Below are 15,498 nucleotides of genomic sequence, written 5' to 3'. Positions count from 1 at the left end.
AGGTCTGACCAAAGAGGAATGCAGGGGCTGAAAGGTTGGTGGGAATGGAGCACACAGCAGACTAAAGCAGAAAGTAAGGATTTGAAGAGTGATCAGGGCAGGGTTGTGGCTTGTTCAATGTCAGTGATAGCATTACCTTTATAATCTCCTAGAAGGAAAGAGCTATTCAGGAGGAGGGCAGTAGTGAAGAGTCTGCAGGGTTCTCATAGCTCTGTCTACTTTCCAGATAGCAGCATTTCAGCCCTGAGCCCTCTGGGTGTGGCAAGGAGTACATACAGTTTTCATCTAGTTTCCTAACAACTAAAGGCGGGGAAGTAGTATTCTTCTGTATCAGCTGTCACATCCAGATTCTGGACTTACAAAGGTAACTGGGCTAGAGAGAAGAGTATTGAAAAATTGGGGATCAGATTCTGGCTCTGGCACATGCCTTAGGCAGATACCACATCTGAGTCTTATTTCTCAAACATGGGCTGCCTTAACTAACATCTGTCTTGCAAAATTGGGAGGAGAAAATTAGCCCTTTTTCTGCTCACAGTCCTAGTGTGTTCTCTGTAAAAGCTCTATTGGTGCCATCACCTGTGATAAGACCCCTGACAAAAGTGTGGATGCAGCCAGCATGTCCGCAGTAAGCCAGTGCTTTGTGTAATCAGTGTGCAAGCATAGAGCCTCTTGTCAGCAGACTGCAAGAACAGTTGACCACGGCAGGCTGAAATAGTCCTGGAATACTCTGTGCTAAGGACTTGGTGAGAAACTGCTTTTGTTTCTTAACAGTTAGGTCTTGGTACCCATTATCTCTAAGCACTGCAGTAGAGACACTAGTTCTCCTCAGGTGGCAAAGACACCCATCCAGGTCTGAGGTTCAAAAAAAGTAAAAGGAACCTAATACTCATTCTGTCCTGGAATGGATGGTGACTGAGAACAACTTCAACATCAGCAAAATCAGCAAAATGATCACAATTTTCAGCTGCCTGCATTTGGCTTCGCACTGTAGCAGTTTAGCATCTGTGGCCATAGACACCTAACCACTGACTGTCCCAGTTATCTGCTTCTCTTTCCCTTTGCAACCCGTCCTAGAGCTCTGTGCACACAGTGACACACAGTGACACACAGTGGCCCATGTGGGGAACTGCCTGGATCAGTGTATTAAAAAAGAGGCTTTACTTCCTGGTTTTCTTCCCCAAAGGTGACTGCAAACATTGCTCTTCATTTCTTCTATATTTCCCTTTTACAGCAATAATCCTAGCAATATTTTTTTTTTCTTAAATAGGGTCTTGCTATGTAGTTCAGGCTGGCCTTGAACTCACTGTGTAGCCCCAGCTGGCTTTGAACTTAGAGCCATCCTCCTGCCTCAGCCTCCTTCCGGAGTGTGAGTGCTGGGATTACAGGCATTACCACCATGCCCAGCTAGCAGTAGTCTTTTGCATACACATATACTCTCTTTAGCTCTCTGCCTCTTCTTTCTCTCTTTGCATACAAGGAAGGTAAAGAACTTCCTGCCCCTGCCCTGTAACATCCTTCTGGTAATTACTGGGTGCCTGTGTGTGACACCGCATTGGTTTTGTACTTGATAGGGAGTTGAGTAAGACCTTAGTTCCATGTCCATAAAACTTACAGACTCTTAGAGTTGAAGATTTATAAGCCAAAAACTGCGGGCTGAGGTAGGAGGTATGAGTTTAAGAGACTTTGTATTTACCTATCTTTCCAGTTTTCAAGGGAAAAAGTGCATTAGTACATATTTCACATTTTCTACATAATTACTTGCAAGAGGATAGAAAATGTTGGAATTAAAAAGAATGAGCACATGTTGGTCATCAGTTTGGACTTGGACTTTTTTCTTTTATTTGTTCAACCACCGAGTCATTGGGTGGCCTTGGCAGTGTGCTAGGTGTGAGAGAAATTGGAGGGAAGACCTCATCCTCATCCACTGAGTGTACCTCTAGTGCAGTGGTGACAGAGGAAAGGGGGTGGGGAAGCAGCGTGCGCACAGTGCGTTGCTCGCAACTCTGTGGGCCGATTGTCTGGCGGTTAAGAGGGAGCTGCTGGAAAAGCTGCATCCGGAAGGATTGTCTCGTGATTTTTGAGGATGGTAGAGATATGACTTAACAGAAAGATGGCCATAAGGGCTGGGGAAGCAAGCCAAGAAAAGTGAATGGACGTCTTTAGGAGGTGAATGTTTCTGAAGTCTTTGAGTCACAATTTTCTATGGAAAATTGAGATGAGAGAAACTGCGTCATTTTTGAGAAAGAGAAGGATGTAAATATGTCATAGTGTCTTTACATTTTGTAATGTCTTTATCCAGTGGGCTGGTAAAGAATAAAGGCAGGTTACCTATTAAAGACTCTGAGTTATGCTTTTTTAGAAAGTCAAACAAAACATTTTCAAGACATACTGCTCATTAACCCTAAACATGAAAGATTTATAAAAAGCAAAAATTACGATGCTGCGTCACATAACTGAATCCCAGAAAATCTTGGCTGTCTTTCAAAAAAATCTTGAAATAAAATGTTTTCTGGAACATTAATTGGAAGACAGCTTGCTATCACCAAATTGTCAGTCTGCAGTAGACACTCAAAACTGCTAACAGATGCACCCTACAGATTTTTAAAATGTGGAATCATTTCAGCCAGCTGCCAAATCATTGATTTCTGTACCTTTTTTTAAAACATGAAATGTCCGTATAAATCTACATAACTGACAAAAAGAGTTCCTCTTTGTACTACATACCATCGACATCTGATTTCCTAACAGAAATTTGCTTTGACTAGAATTAAGCTATTTAAATTAGCTAAGTAGCTATTTTTAAAACAACATAGGTTAAATTTAGAAAGTTGGGGTGTTAGTCCTAGTAGGTTTTTTACCATGCCTAATGATTTTCCATGTCCCTTTAAAACCATGTTTCCCGTGTATGCATTTGACATTTGTACAATGTACCTAATCTATATTTGTCATTAGAATTTATTTAGGAAAACTGCCCAGGTATTCACATCAATGAGGTGATGAATTTATTAAGGCACACCGGCCCAGGTCCACTCTACATATCACAGCCTTCTCCAAGAGGAGTTGAACGGGGTGGGACAGTAAACAGAATGCCTTTCAGGCTCCAGTTCTGCACACATTAGTCAAGTCCAGAGCCAGATCCCTTTGTTCAAAGTAGGTGCACGAGGGGAGGTAGTCACCATAGGCTCTGTGGACCACGGTGATGGTGGGGACAGACACCAAGTTTGTGTAGGCCTGCCCACACCCCCCACCAATCCGCCCTGCTGGATGCCTCTTTAAAAAATAAGCAAGTGGGGGCCGGGGATTTAGCTGAGTGGTTTCGCTGCCTACTGCGCAAGCGCAAGGACCCGAGAGTTCAATCCCCGGTACTGAAAAAAAAAAGTAAGCAAGTCAGGGCTAGGGACTTAGCTCAGTGGTTTCGCCGCGCAAGAACCCAAGTTCGATCCCCGGTACCAAAAAAAAAAAAAAAAAAAGCAAGTGTATCTCTCTTGTTTTTATAATAAAACCTTAGTTGTAATTTATGAAAAATTTTTGCGAGCTGGACATGTTGGGTACATCTCCATAATCCGAACTGTTTAGGAGGCTGAGGCAGAAGGATTCAAGTTCAAGACTAACCTGGACAATTCAGCAAGACCCTGTCTCAAAAGGGCTAGGAATGTAGTTAGGTGGTAGAGCACTTGCTTGGTATACGTGAGGCCCTGGGTTAAATTCCCAGTATCAAGAAAAAAGAAAAAAACCTTTTGCTAAATATTTATAAAACTCTTTACCTGTCCTATTGTATAGGATAGACAAAATTGGGTCTCAGGCTGTGCGTATTCTATTTCTATTATTATGATTATATTTCTAGAATCATACAAATTAAGTGTAGTTTAGAAAATTATGTGAGACAGAGGTCAGAATAGAAAAAGCCACCTGTGATCCTAAATCTGGACTTTTTTTATTCCTAAAAATATAGAAGAATTCTGCCTTCCCTATGGGATAAAATGCTGCAAGTAGAAACCCATTTGAAAGAGCCCACCACATAGAGTAGGTTAGCAGAAGAATCGTGGTCGTTCTGGAGCCGGGCTTTCGTCCTGATTTTGGCACTTGCTCAGTGGTTGCTTCTGGCCAGTCTTCTTTCTGTGAGTTTCTGCAAAAATGGGGGTAATGATGCATCTGCCCAGGATGCCATTAGGAATTCCCGGCAAGGCAGAGCGTGAAGTAAAGGGGTACCAGTTACTGTTGTTAAGTGTATGGATATGCCTCATACATGGGCTTTATCACACATGCCTAAGGACTGCTCTTACCATAAAATATTTTGGAAGACATCAAGAGATTCAAAAAAATACTATGGACAGAGTTTCAAAAAAGGAAGTTGATACGGGGGGGGGGGGTTGATAAACACAACAGTGTAATCCTGCTAATATAAGTGACATATGATGCTGATGGAAAAGAAACAGGGTCTCACTTGCACCAACACTCTCTGAGAGGCCAAATCTAAAAGGACATGAACAGAAGAGGAAGAATTATAATCCAAGATGAATGTAGACGAGTAATGTGAATCTGTAAAAGGTCAGTCAGGGGGCTGAAAGTAGGTTTGAAAAGAAGCTATGGGAAAAGTGTTTTTTTAGTAAAAGGGAGGCAGTGGGGCGAGGCACAGGCAACTGAGGCCTTATACTTACAAGTCACGAAGCCAGAAGGCCACATCAGCAGGATTCAGAGCCTGAGAGTGGTGGAGATGAAATGCCTTTAGAAGAATAGGTGCTATTTTATAAGAAAGGTTATATGGAAGGTGGTGTGTAAGTAACCGTTGAAGGACATAAGGAATAACCCACACAATAACTGGAGAAGACTATCTTCCAGACAGAGGGAACAGCAGTGCAGAGTCCTAGCCAGGGTCTTGTTCACATGCTCCATAGAGCAGGAGACAGTTGTGCCTGGCCCTGGGGGTCTGGGAGCTACCTGGGAAGTAAGGACAGGGCAGCCCAGACAGGGCCTGTGGGATTAGTGAGGTGGAGCCATTGGAGGTTTGGGAGGTGAGTGGCCTTATCTGACTTACTTTTGAAGGCCACTGTATTAAAAGTAGACTTATCCAAGGCAACCGAGGCAACTGTGGGAGAAGAAAAGCCAGTAGGAGGTGAAAGAGGGACTGGGGTAATGGAGAATCTGCATGTTTGGAAGGCAGAGTGGGTGGTTATGGGTGATCATAAAGAGCATACTCTTGGGAGGTAGTGGTGTGGAGAATACATTCCTCTGACAGAGCTTGAGCCAGGCACACTGGTGACATCAGAGCCAGCTCAGCTCATGGAGGTGTCAGTCCCTTTGCTTTTCCTCAGGCACAGGGCCTAGACTGGCCTGACTCTTCTAGATTTGGAGGGCAGGGGGACTGAGTGTAGTGTCCTGCCTTTCTGGGCTGGGAGTGGTGCCTTGAATTTGGTGTATTTCCCTGCGGGAAAAGGCATGGGGAAGTAGAGGAGCGAATAGTACCTCCAATGCCCTTGCATGGACCTGGCCAGGGACAGCAGCTTGTCCCTAGCACTGCTGCTGCTGCCACACTTACAGTGTTGTTGCCTCTCCCCTTGCAGTTCGTCTCTGATTCCCTTACCCTCACTTCATCCGTAACCCTCACCCTCACATGTCCCCAGCATGGCTCTCGCCTAGAGAAGGGGCATCCCTGGGAACTGGAACGTGCAGACTGGCCTGTAATATGCCAAGGTGACAAGCAGAAGAGGATTCCAATGCTTGGGAGTGGGTAAACGTTTTGATCTTCAAGCAGAAAAATACTTTCTAAAAGTGCTGGCCAGGGAACTTGTCATCATTCCCAGCACAATGTCAAAAAGAGCCGTATAAAGATGGCTTGACTGGTGAAAAGGGATTCTCTGGCCTGGGGTCACTAAGGAAAGTTCCTGCCAGAGAAATGACTGCTACTTTAAAGGAGGGTTATGTCATTCAGTGAATGAGAAAGATGTCATAGCTGCTGTCTAATTAGACTTAAGTAAGGAACAGAGAAAGTCACTCAGTTTTTTGTGGCAAAGGCAGAAGAGGAGAGGCAGAGGCCTGGGTGGCAGTGCAGCCTGGCTGGCTCAGTCTGTCCACCCACTCGACTGCTGACTGATAAAGCAGTGTCAGTGAGTGGGAGCTGTGGGAGCTGCGGGGACCTCGGGCCCCAATTTTATAGTGGAGCCAGGGGAAGCTACCTCTGAACCGGCCTTTGTCTTAGGGTTGTGGAGCAGAGGTTCTAAGCTATGGCTGATCAGAAGGAGGAAGACAAGCCCAGCTGGATAGGAAAAGGAGCACTGGATCGTCATGAGGACCTCTGGGGACATGGGCTGCAGGTGTGCAATCACAGGCTCTGGGGCAGTCTCAAAGACGAGGTGTCAGCGCTAGGCAGATTTTCTTTCTCTTTTGGTGCCCATGTATAGATTGTCACAGGCCCATTTAAAAGGGCTGAAATGAGATAAAGATTTCTGACTTCAGACTTGCTCTCCTCAGCTTATTGGTGATTTCAAAGATGGATGTCAGGCATGATGATTAAACCTAGGGATTATCAGAAGGTACAAGAGAGCACTAGACTCTTGGGTGAGCTCTGTGCTGGTGAAGGGTGGGTCAGAGATGGTTTGTTTAATAGTGACCTGGATGTAAGAGACAGAGGCTTGTCAGTCGACGGATTCCCATGGCCACCAGAGACTAAGGCAGTGGCGGCAAACCGATGGCATGGGTTCCTCGGTGGGCAGTTTGTATCATTGAACTAAAAGGTTCACCATCACTGCACTAAGGCAAGCTTAGAGTGCTGTAGCACAAGAATAGGATTCAAACTGAGATGGATGACAAACCGTGACAGTGTTACTCTGTCCCACAAATGAGACCGCTGTTGAAATTTTAAAAGCAGTTCCAGTTTCCAGACACTGACAGACAAATTTTGAGTGTATCCATAGGAAGATGACCTAGCTATCTGGGGACTAGATGTGTCAAGTGAAGATTAATGCATCTGCTCTGGAGAACATTTAAGGGATTTTAAGGCCACTGACTTAAAATAAGTGCAGCCCAGCTGAGGGATTGGACGTGCTCCTTGTAACACCAGAAGGCAGAGAGTTGGGCTTCCTGGCCATTGTCACTGTCTAAAAAGAGAACTGAGGCCTGGCAGGAGAGGTGGCAGCACTGCATCCTGGACAGAATCTGCCTAGGGGTAAGTTAGAGGCAATGCAGGGGTCTCATTAGACATCCGGTGTGATAGTGTGTAGGCCCCTTTGGGCCTGAGAGTCTGTGATTCCAATGGGCTCCTTCATACTTTCACGTAGTTACTGTTTGTCACAATTCATACACAGATGTAGAATCTTTGGTGTAAAAACTGGTGTTTCAGACTGTCTACTGCTTGCTAGGGTATGGTTCTAAGCTGAGAAGTTTAGTTTACCTCATAGGCAAAAAGGCATCAGTCTCAGCAGGGTTCATCACATGAGACCTACTGGTGTCCTGCAGCCAGGGACTTGGTGGAAGCAAAGGCTGAGCGGCCCAATTCTGATCTCTACTTCTGGGAGCCAGACAGCAGAGTGCTCCGACAGTATGTCAGACAGTGGGACCTGTGGTTTTCTTGAATGCTTTTAAAAATAATTCCTTTTTTTCAGATAGGCAAGTTGGTGAAGATAGACACTGGAATATATTTTAAGTTTTCCAGTAGTTATTATAAATGTAAAAGAAAGTCCTGTAGAGCTGTAAGTACAGGCCTACTGGACATGTCCCTGACTGGAGCTGCTAAGCCATGGCGAGTTTCCTGGTTCTGATCGGGCTGCTGTGTCCACAACCTACGACCAGATATTTGTCCTTGTCCCCTAGAACAGGGCAAGGGATTCAGGGGCGTGGGAGGTTTGTTTCCAGCATATTCCCAGATGGGGGCAGTGAGCCACGCGATGCTTGTTCCTCCACTGGGGAAGGGTTGATCTAGTCGATGGTACATACCGTCCTCCTGACCCCACATGGGAATGCTGTAAGAGAAGAAGGGAATTCTTTCTCCAGGTCACAAGTTTACCTTTTTTGTTGTTTTGTTTTGTTTAGACAGAGTCTTGCTATGTTGCCCAGGCTGGCCTCAGACCTCTGAGCTCAAGTGATCCTCCTGCCTCAGCCTCCCGAGTAGCTGGGAATACAGGCGAGTGCCATGGCTGACTTACCTGAATAGAATTTGTAAGCAATGTGAACAACTGACTTTCCAAAAGCTTCCTTGTAGAAGGAAGGTCAGGCTTTCTTCAATGGGGGATCTTTCTCCATTATTTAGAGTGCCATTCTGTGTACCACTGTTGGCTTAAAGGCTCTTGGTTTTCTGTGTTAAATAAATGGCTCTACAGTATAATACCTCTGCAATGGGGTATGTGATGTCATTCCTCCCTCTGTTTGTCTTCCTCCTTCTGTCCCCTCCCCTTGAAGTCTTTCACATTCCTCAGACTCTCACACCTCCTCTCTGTCTTGATTTAGAGAATGCTTTGGAGTGCACCACATCTAAAATAGTGCTGCCTGAGTACCTCTCCCACCTCTCTCTCACTGTACTTTTGTTGTTTTCTTTTGGGGTTGTGGAGGACTGGAGATTGAACCCAGGGGCACTCTACATTGAGCTGCATCCCCAGCCCTCCCCTACTTTTTGAGACAGGGTCTCTCGCTGTGTAGCCCAGACCGACCTCAAACTTGCAGACCTCCTCTGTCAGCCTCCTGAGTCACTGGGATTACCAGCAGACCCCAGCACCCCAGCTCTGGTTTTCCTTGCAGCGTGCTCCTGCTGGCCTATCCCACCCCCTGTCTCTGCCTGTGTGGAAGCTGCATGATGACAGCTGTCCCCAGCTCCTAGAATAGTCCCAGAACAATGATTACCTGATGTTTCCATCAGGCACTGGTAAAGGGCGGAGTTTTGTAGTCAGGGATCAGCAGTGTAAGAGAAGTGTCCTGAAACCATCCTCAGTGCTAGAGGAGCCAGACAGCTGTGGAAATGAACACAACCTACTGTGCTAGTCCAGTGTCCGTGAGGTTTACCCCTGGTTGAGTGCCAAACAAAATACAAGACACCCCGTTCACTTTTAAACTTCAGATAGGCAACAAATGATTTTTGATATAAGTATATCTCATTCAGTATTTGAGCTGCACTTTCAAAAGTGTTTCTTGTTTCTGTTTGCTAAATTTGGCAGCTCTACTCTTTAGCTCCCTTATATATTGATTGGCCTTACGTTAGGAGGTTCAGTGTTCTTTGCAGTTTCCTGAAAGAAAACTATTTCAGCCTTTTCCCCAGTATACTGTACTGCAGATTAGAGCCGGGCTTCATTCAAAATCTAAAATCCCTGCCATGGTGATGGATCATGTATTCAATACCCCTTAATTCTTTTTTGTTTTCCACTCAAGAAAATATATTGAATATAAATAGAAATGACTGTTAAGGGGGTAACTTTGAGCCCTTTTTGATTTATTATTTAAAACAAAGCATTTGTAGAAATGGATTTTATTGTTGTGACTAAACTTAGCAAATGACTTGAGACCTCTCAGCTGATTGGTATGTCCAGATACCAGTGACTGGCTTTGAAGCAGATTCACTTTGAAGTTGAAAATAGGTGGTTTAGAATTTCATGCTAGAAAATAAGGATTGTGGATTTTATTTTACTTAAGATACAAGAGGAAAAAATATCTTGGACTCAAAGTCCTTCCCAAAGAGAAGGAACTGAGACCATAAACACCGCCTCACTACTGAGAAAACAACCATATATGTATATATTTAACGGGGTGGACAGTACCATTTTTACATCTAACAAAACAAAGTCAAATTGACTTCACGTAGAGCAATTAAATAGTTGTAAAAAGATTTCTGAAAGTAAAACAAGCCTTATAAGTGAGAAATGGCTGTATCTTTTCATAGTTAATATTCACTGCCAAATTTTTAGTTGTTTTCTTAACTATAAAAAATGCCTCCGCACTTTAACAACTACTAAAGACATTAGAGACCCAAGACACAATTGGAATAAACCAAAAATAGAGAAGCGAGGTGTGGTGTAATCCCAGCACCCTGGAAGAGTGGGCTCCCAGCACGGAAGGAGGCTTAACAACTTGGGGAGATCCTGTTTTAAATGGGGTGTAGGGATATAGCTCAGTACAAAGGCCCTGGGTTCAATCTGAAGTGCAAAAAAAAAAAAAAAAATCCCATAATATCTGCTGAGATAGCTTTTAAATTATTACTTTGCAATATAATTGCGGATTTGACACAATGTTCTAGTCATTAAACTGTAACATACTGTCACAGCTAAATTGCACTTTGAATTTCATTTCTCTTTCTTATGTAATAAATAAATAAGTAGATACATTTATTTGAGTCCTCTGGTTCCACTCAAGTGCCTGTTATCAGCACTTGACATCCCTGAAGAATGGTTATACACATGTTAAGTGTAATGCAAGCAAAATAGCAGCAGGCAAGTGCCCATCCTCCCATCCTTGGAGCCTTCTAGCTTGTCATCCAGCAGTGGGTCATCTCTTCCTTGTGTGATTACTTTAAGCACTGGTCCCTTGGCTCTCTGGAAGGTGTCTGTGTACGTCCAGCTACTACGTAGTCCATGGACACCTTCTCCAGAGTGACTACTGAGCATCTTGGGTGGTGGCCAAAGAGTGAGCTAAAGACAGGGTGGGGGCAGGGGAGGGGATCTAGCCTGTCACAATTTGGTGTGGGGGGGGTGCTTTTTGAAGAGTGTTTGGAAACTAGGCCTATTCAAGGTGATTTTTGCCACCTGAGCTCCGAGGGCAGCTCAAGTCCCATAATGGGTCATGGATGCAAAGGAGCCCTTTTCAGACCTGAGTTCATTCTGCACTTTGGCATAAGTTTTCTCCCCTCGACCTGCAATTAGAAGACAAAGCCATCTATAACCATACTGAGACAGAGCCCCTGTTGGGGGATGAACATGTCACTTGAAATATTACAAAGGAGACTTTGGCTTCAAACATTGGCTTCACCTGCTGCTAGCAGTACGTGCCAAGGAGGTAATTTAGCCTCTGTGGGCCATGTCCTCACTTGTGGGATGAGGTTAATGATGGCTACTGAAGGACAATAGGACAGCTGAGATGGGCACCCGCCTGCTGTCTGGCACCTGACACAGGTGAATCCTTCCCTCTTCACTGTGGGGATAGGTTAGTGATCAGATTTCAGTTCTCTAGCCCAGGATTGCTAAGGCCTGGCTAAGCTCACACTGTGATTTCAGGAAAAGGATAATGATTAGAGCTAGAAGTATTTACTTTGAAGTTGCCAGAGAGGACACAGAGGCTTTAGATGTGTTCAATAGCAGGTGGTTGGAAGAAAAAGTAACAGTTTCTTTTGAAGACACAATAAAGAGAAGAGAATTGCATGTGTACTTTTGTAAACTGGCTGTTGCAGAATGGACCTAATGTTCTATAAAACTTTCTTATAAATTGTTGCTGTTAGGCCTGAGCTCCATTGTTCTGTAACCTCTTGGAATTTTGTTTTCTTCTTTCTCCTGTCTCCCTGCCAAACCAGTTAAGCCAAGACCACCTAGTCCTGTTCTGATCTACAGACTTGCAGTCCCAATCCACTCTGCCCCATGGTGCTCTGTTGTGCGTGGTATTGGGGAAAAGATCAGCCTCACTAGTATTCTTTTCTCTCTTTTTTTTTTTTTTTTGTACCAGGAATTGAACTCAGGACCTTGTACTTGGCTAAATCCCCAGTCCTTGCTCACTAGTATTCTTACCACCTAGAGCCTTTTGTAGCCTGTTACTCAATGTACATTTGATTGGCAGAAGAGAGAGAGAGAGCAACATAAAGAGAAAAATACTCTTGAGACAACTTGCGTTCCTGGCATTTTTATAACACCTACCCCTGAATGGAAAAGCTCATTTCATCTTAGATTATTGTCTGTAAAGTGAATCAAGCTTTCCCACAACACATGATAATTTCGGGGAGGAATTCATTCCCTGTGAAACATTTCAGCTCCCCAGAATGTGATGCTCAATGTTGACAAGGATCCAGCTGCAAAAAAGTAAAAATCTTGAAAGATGTGAGGTTTCGGTTGAAAAGATGCCCCAAATTCAAAGCAAAGGAGGGGATCCTAGGGAACCTCTGGGATTCTTGTGTGGATCCAGGGCTGGGCTGCATTGGTGGTGGCACCTGGTTTGAGATGATTCATTGATTGTGCTGAGAATCACTTTAGTTGTAATACTTTAGTTGATAGTGCTTAGAGTCAGATATGATGTATATGTGACATCAGTGACCTTCAAGCTGTATGTCAGAGGCTGTGGAGCAGGAGAACCTGGGAGTTCTCTAGTTGGGTGGGCAAGCCCAGCTGTTTCCCACTCATGTCTTACATGTTCAAGCCTCACAGCTTAAAAAATAGGGAACATAATTTCAAATAAATCCTTGGGTGCCTTGGCATTCCTGGCTCTAACATTTATGGTTGCAGCTGTTGCAAGCCAACTCAGAGTATGGAATAATCTTTAATTTCCCTAAGATACAAAGTGAATAGCATTGCCTACAGGGCAGGTGGGTAACAGTGTGTGTCTAGCTGGGTGTATCAGTCTTGCTGATTGGCATCAGTCATGTGTCCACTTGGCCACAAATTAGTTTTCTTCCCTCTTCTTCTTAGGTTATCATTGTATAAGGGGCGAAATTATGAACTCTACAGAGATTTGCAATTTGAGATTTGCTAATATCTGAGATGTGTCCTTCACCAATGTGTAAAGTCTTCTAAGAAAGGTACAGGATTCTGGACAGCTGAATGGAATTCCAGTTGCCATGCCTGAGAAAGTTGTGAGGTGTGTTCTGGAAGATGCCATGCTCAATCACTCCTGAGCACTGGAGGGAATTCTGTGTGGGGTACAAATGCAGCACATATCAGCTCTCAAACACTGTGAAAGAAGAGATTTTTCTTATCCCAATCCTGGCAGAGGCTTCTGAGGAATATGGTTCGGTAAAATTACCCATTAAAAAATATTATGTTCTGTTCTATTCTGTGCTTTTGGACCCTCCTGAGACAAATGTTCCTGAGAGTGTGCAGTGTTTTTTAGAGAAAGAAGATCTATTAGTGGCTTGTTAATCTGGATTGTGTTTGTCATTCTTTGCGAGCTTGTTAAAATAAGACTCTCTGCCTTCCTGAAAACTATTAAAAAGAAGAACCGGGTCATGCAATTCAGTGTAGTCTTTTGCCAGTATCACAGTTAAACTGATTAAGCATGTTCCATGACTGTAGGGGATGGTCCAGATGGCAGGTGCCGGGGTGAATCCTCCCTCCCCTGAGGTTTCAAGTGTGGCTATGCCCCTAATTGTTGTCGTTACTAGCACTGCGTTGTGCTCACTTTATAGATGTGGAGCCCTGGTTTCTGTCAGTCACTTCATGAGCATGTGAGGAGAAGATTGTGTAAAATAAAACAAATGCACAGAACTTGGAAAATCTAGCAAGTCAGGGGTGGAATTTAGTCATCCCTCTCTAAACCCACCTGTAATTTCTCCTGTTTTCACTCACCACAGTTCTCCTGAATAGCCAGATCCTACTTGTAAATACTTACTGTGGATAGGGAGAGATGCCGGCCAGCCTAGGTCCCTCAAGTACCCTTTCTGCCTGCCTTGTCACCTTTAGGGCTGGATGTCACGCAGGACTATGGCTGGCTGTTGTGCCACAGATATTCCAGGGATCACCTTTCCCTTGGACCGTGTTTTCTGGCATCCAAGAAAAGTGAGTGGCTTGTCATTTCCTTGACTAAGTTATATAAGTTCTCAGCCACTAATTCAGTTTGCAAATTAGTTTCTGTAGCTATTTTAAAAAAAATAGCATCTGCTCCAGTGAGCCACCATACAGTTTCTCCAGTTCAGCTGTGAAGACAGCTGAGGACACCAGACTGAGTTTGCTTTCGGCAAACTGGATATAGGAAAATCAAAAAAAAAATTTTTTTTTAATGTATGATTGTTCACTTTTCAAAAGGTTCCTTTGCCTCGCCCAAAAAGATTAATAGTATTTCTTTAAACATTGACTCCAGTATACTAAAAATAAAATGTAATCAATACCCTGTTTCTAGAACATTCTTTATGGATCCATGTGACATGCCTATAGGAAGTATTATAACTCTCTTAAAGTTAACTTTTAAAATTACTAAATCTTTTTAATCCGAGGGGATTCAGTTCTACTAAATAAAGTTGATAGCTTTCACTCTGGCCTGAAGTGAGGGGGAAAGTACATAATAATACTAAATGATGGTTTTCACACAACAGATTTAAAAATGAGGACACTACATCATGTGACCTGCAAGGCATTAATCTAACAGTATCTGTTCATGGAAACCTGAAGGGAAGTCTGAACTTTTAAGCTGGAGGGAGAGCTCTGTAAAGCTGTCTCTGGGGTAAGATTCTTTAGTCCTTAGCATCAGCCTCTAGCCGAGAAACTTCTAAGCAGTCTAGATAATTCCTCTGCCAGTGGAATGCATGTCAGAGAGCTACTTTACAAAAATGGTCTGAAATGAATCACAGGTAGACTTTTATCTTCCAGGGTGGCTCTTTAGTGTTATTCCAGTTTCATTCATTCTGTTCTTCATCACTGAGTGTCCATTAAGCCCAATGCCAAGAGTCAGGACCTTACAAAAATGATTTCAGACTTGGCTGCTCTCAGGGGTCCTCCAGTCCAGTTCTCCCACCCTGTAGACTTGGTAGTTGCAAGGTTGTAGAATGGTGCCTTGGATCTCCTGGTTTTGCCTCTTTTTCTACCTGTTTCTGTGTTTTCTCCCACTCCAAAGTTCAGGTGTCAGAATACAGAATTGCCAGGTCATATGTAGCCCAAACATATCACACAGTGTGGCACAGTGGGCCATGGCTTTCTGTGAGTGGTTAGCAGATGTTCTTTTGAAATTTTTCTTGTACTTCAACAAAGGCATGAGTGTTGGCTGTTTTTCCTTTTTAACGGCAGTGTGCTGATTCCTAGCTGCTTGTGGCGGTTCCTCTGAGTAGGAATGGTCCAGAAGAGAGGGAGAATGTTGGGAGGTAGAGGAGAAGAGGAGCTCTGGCTTTGGGGCAGGGGAACAAGTAGAAAGGGAGTACCACAAGTGTCCAGCAGCCAGGGGGAACGGAGTGTGTGGTCAGAACCACTGACCCCTGGACGTGGACCTTCAAGAAATGGGGTGGGGGTTGTAGTCTCTCTGTCACATTTTCCATCAGTCACAGTGAAGCTCCCAGAAAGCAAAGCACTTGGGAAGGCTTCACAGAGGAGGCAGCCACTGAGCAGAGAGGTTTTACTGGCTGACAGAGCCATCTCAGGGTAGAGAAGGGAGGGAAGTGCATCTCAGGCAGTGGGAATGGGAAGCCCAATTTCAGCTCAGCAAGGATCCTGCTGCCCCTTCTGTCTCCAGGGCTGCCTGAGAGCACAGATGGCAGGAGGAAGAGTAGCCCCTTCCTGCTTCCTCTGTGACACTTTTCACACAGCTGTCACTCGGCCCCACAGTCAGCTTCAGAGATGAGTATTAATCTCCATCCCACAGATGGGGAAACGCCGAGGATCCTGCCCGAGGATGGCACACCTA

At 44.3% G+C, this 15,498-nt stretch overlaps 1 protein-coding gene and 1 pseudogene across 10 annotated transcripts in view; one reads left to right on the top strand and one right to left on the bottom strand.

The window, feature by feature from the left end:
* LOC106010412 (heterogeneous nuclear ribonucleoprotein A1 pseudogene) overlaps window positions 1–7,927 on the bottom strand; it is a 38,107-nt pseudogene extending 30,180 nt beyond the window's left edge.
* Window positions 1–15,498, top strand: part of Scaf8 (SR-related CTD associated factor 8) — a 208,939-nt gene that overhangs the window by 151,866 nt on the left and 41,575 nt on the right. For 3 of the 10 annotated variants that reach the window (XR_015444072.1, XR_015444071.1, XR_015444070.1), the window contains one exon: window positions 8,026–8,116. The exons of the other annotated variants lie outside the window; for them this stretch is intronic. The gene's annotated coding sequence lies outside the window, so the exon portion shown is untranslated. The remainder of the gene's footprint in view (window positions 1–8,025; window positions 8,117–15,498) is intronic. 10 annotated transcript variants of the gene reach the window in all.

Source organism: Heterocephalus glaber, unplaced genomic scaffold (assembly GCF_053883595.1).
Source record: "Heterocephalus glaber isolate CG9 unplaced genomic scaffold, H.glaber_assembly_v1.0 deba00001593, whole genome shotgun sequence".
In the NCBI taxonomy this organism is placed as follows: Eukaryota; Metazoa; Chordata; class Mammalia; order Rodentia; family Bathyergidae; genus Heterocephalus; species Heterocephalus glaber.
The sequence above is the reverse complement of the archived record's forward strand: the minus strand, read 5'-3'. Positions and strand labels throughout refer to the sequence as shown.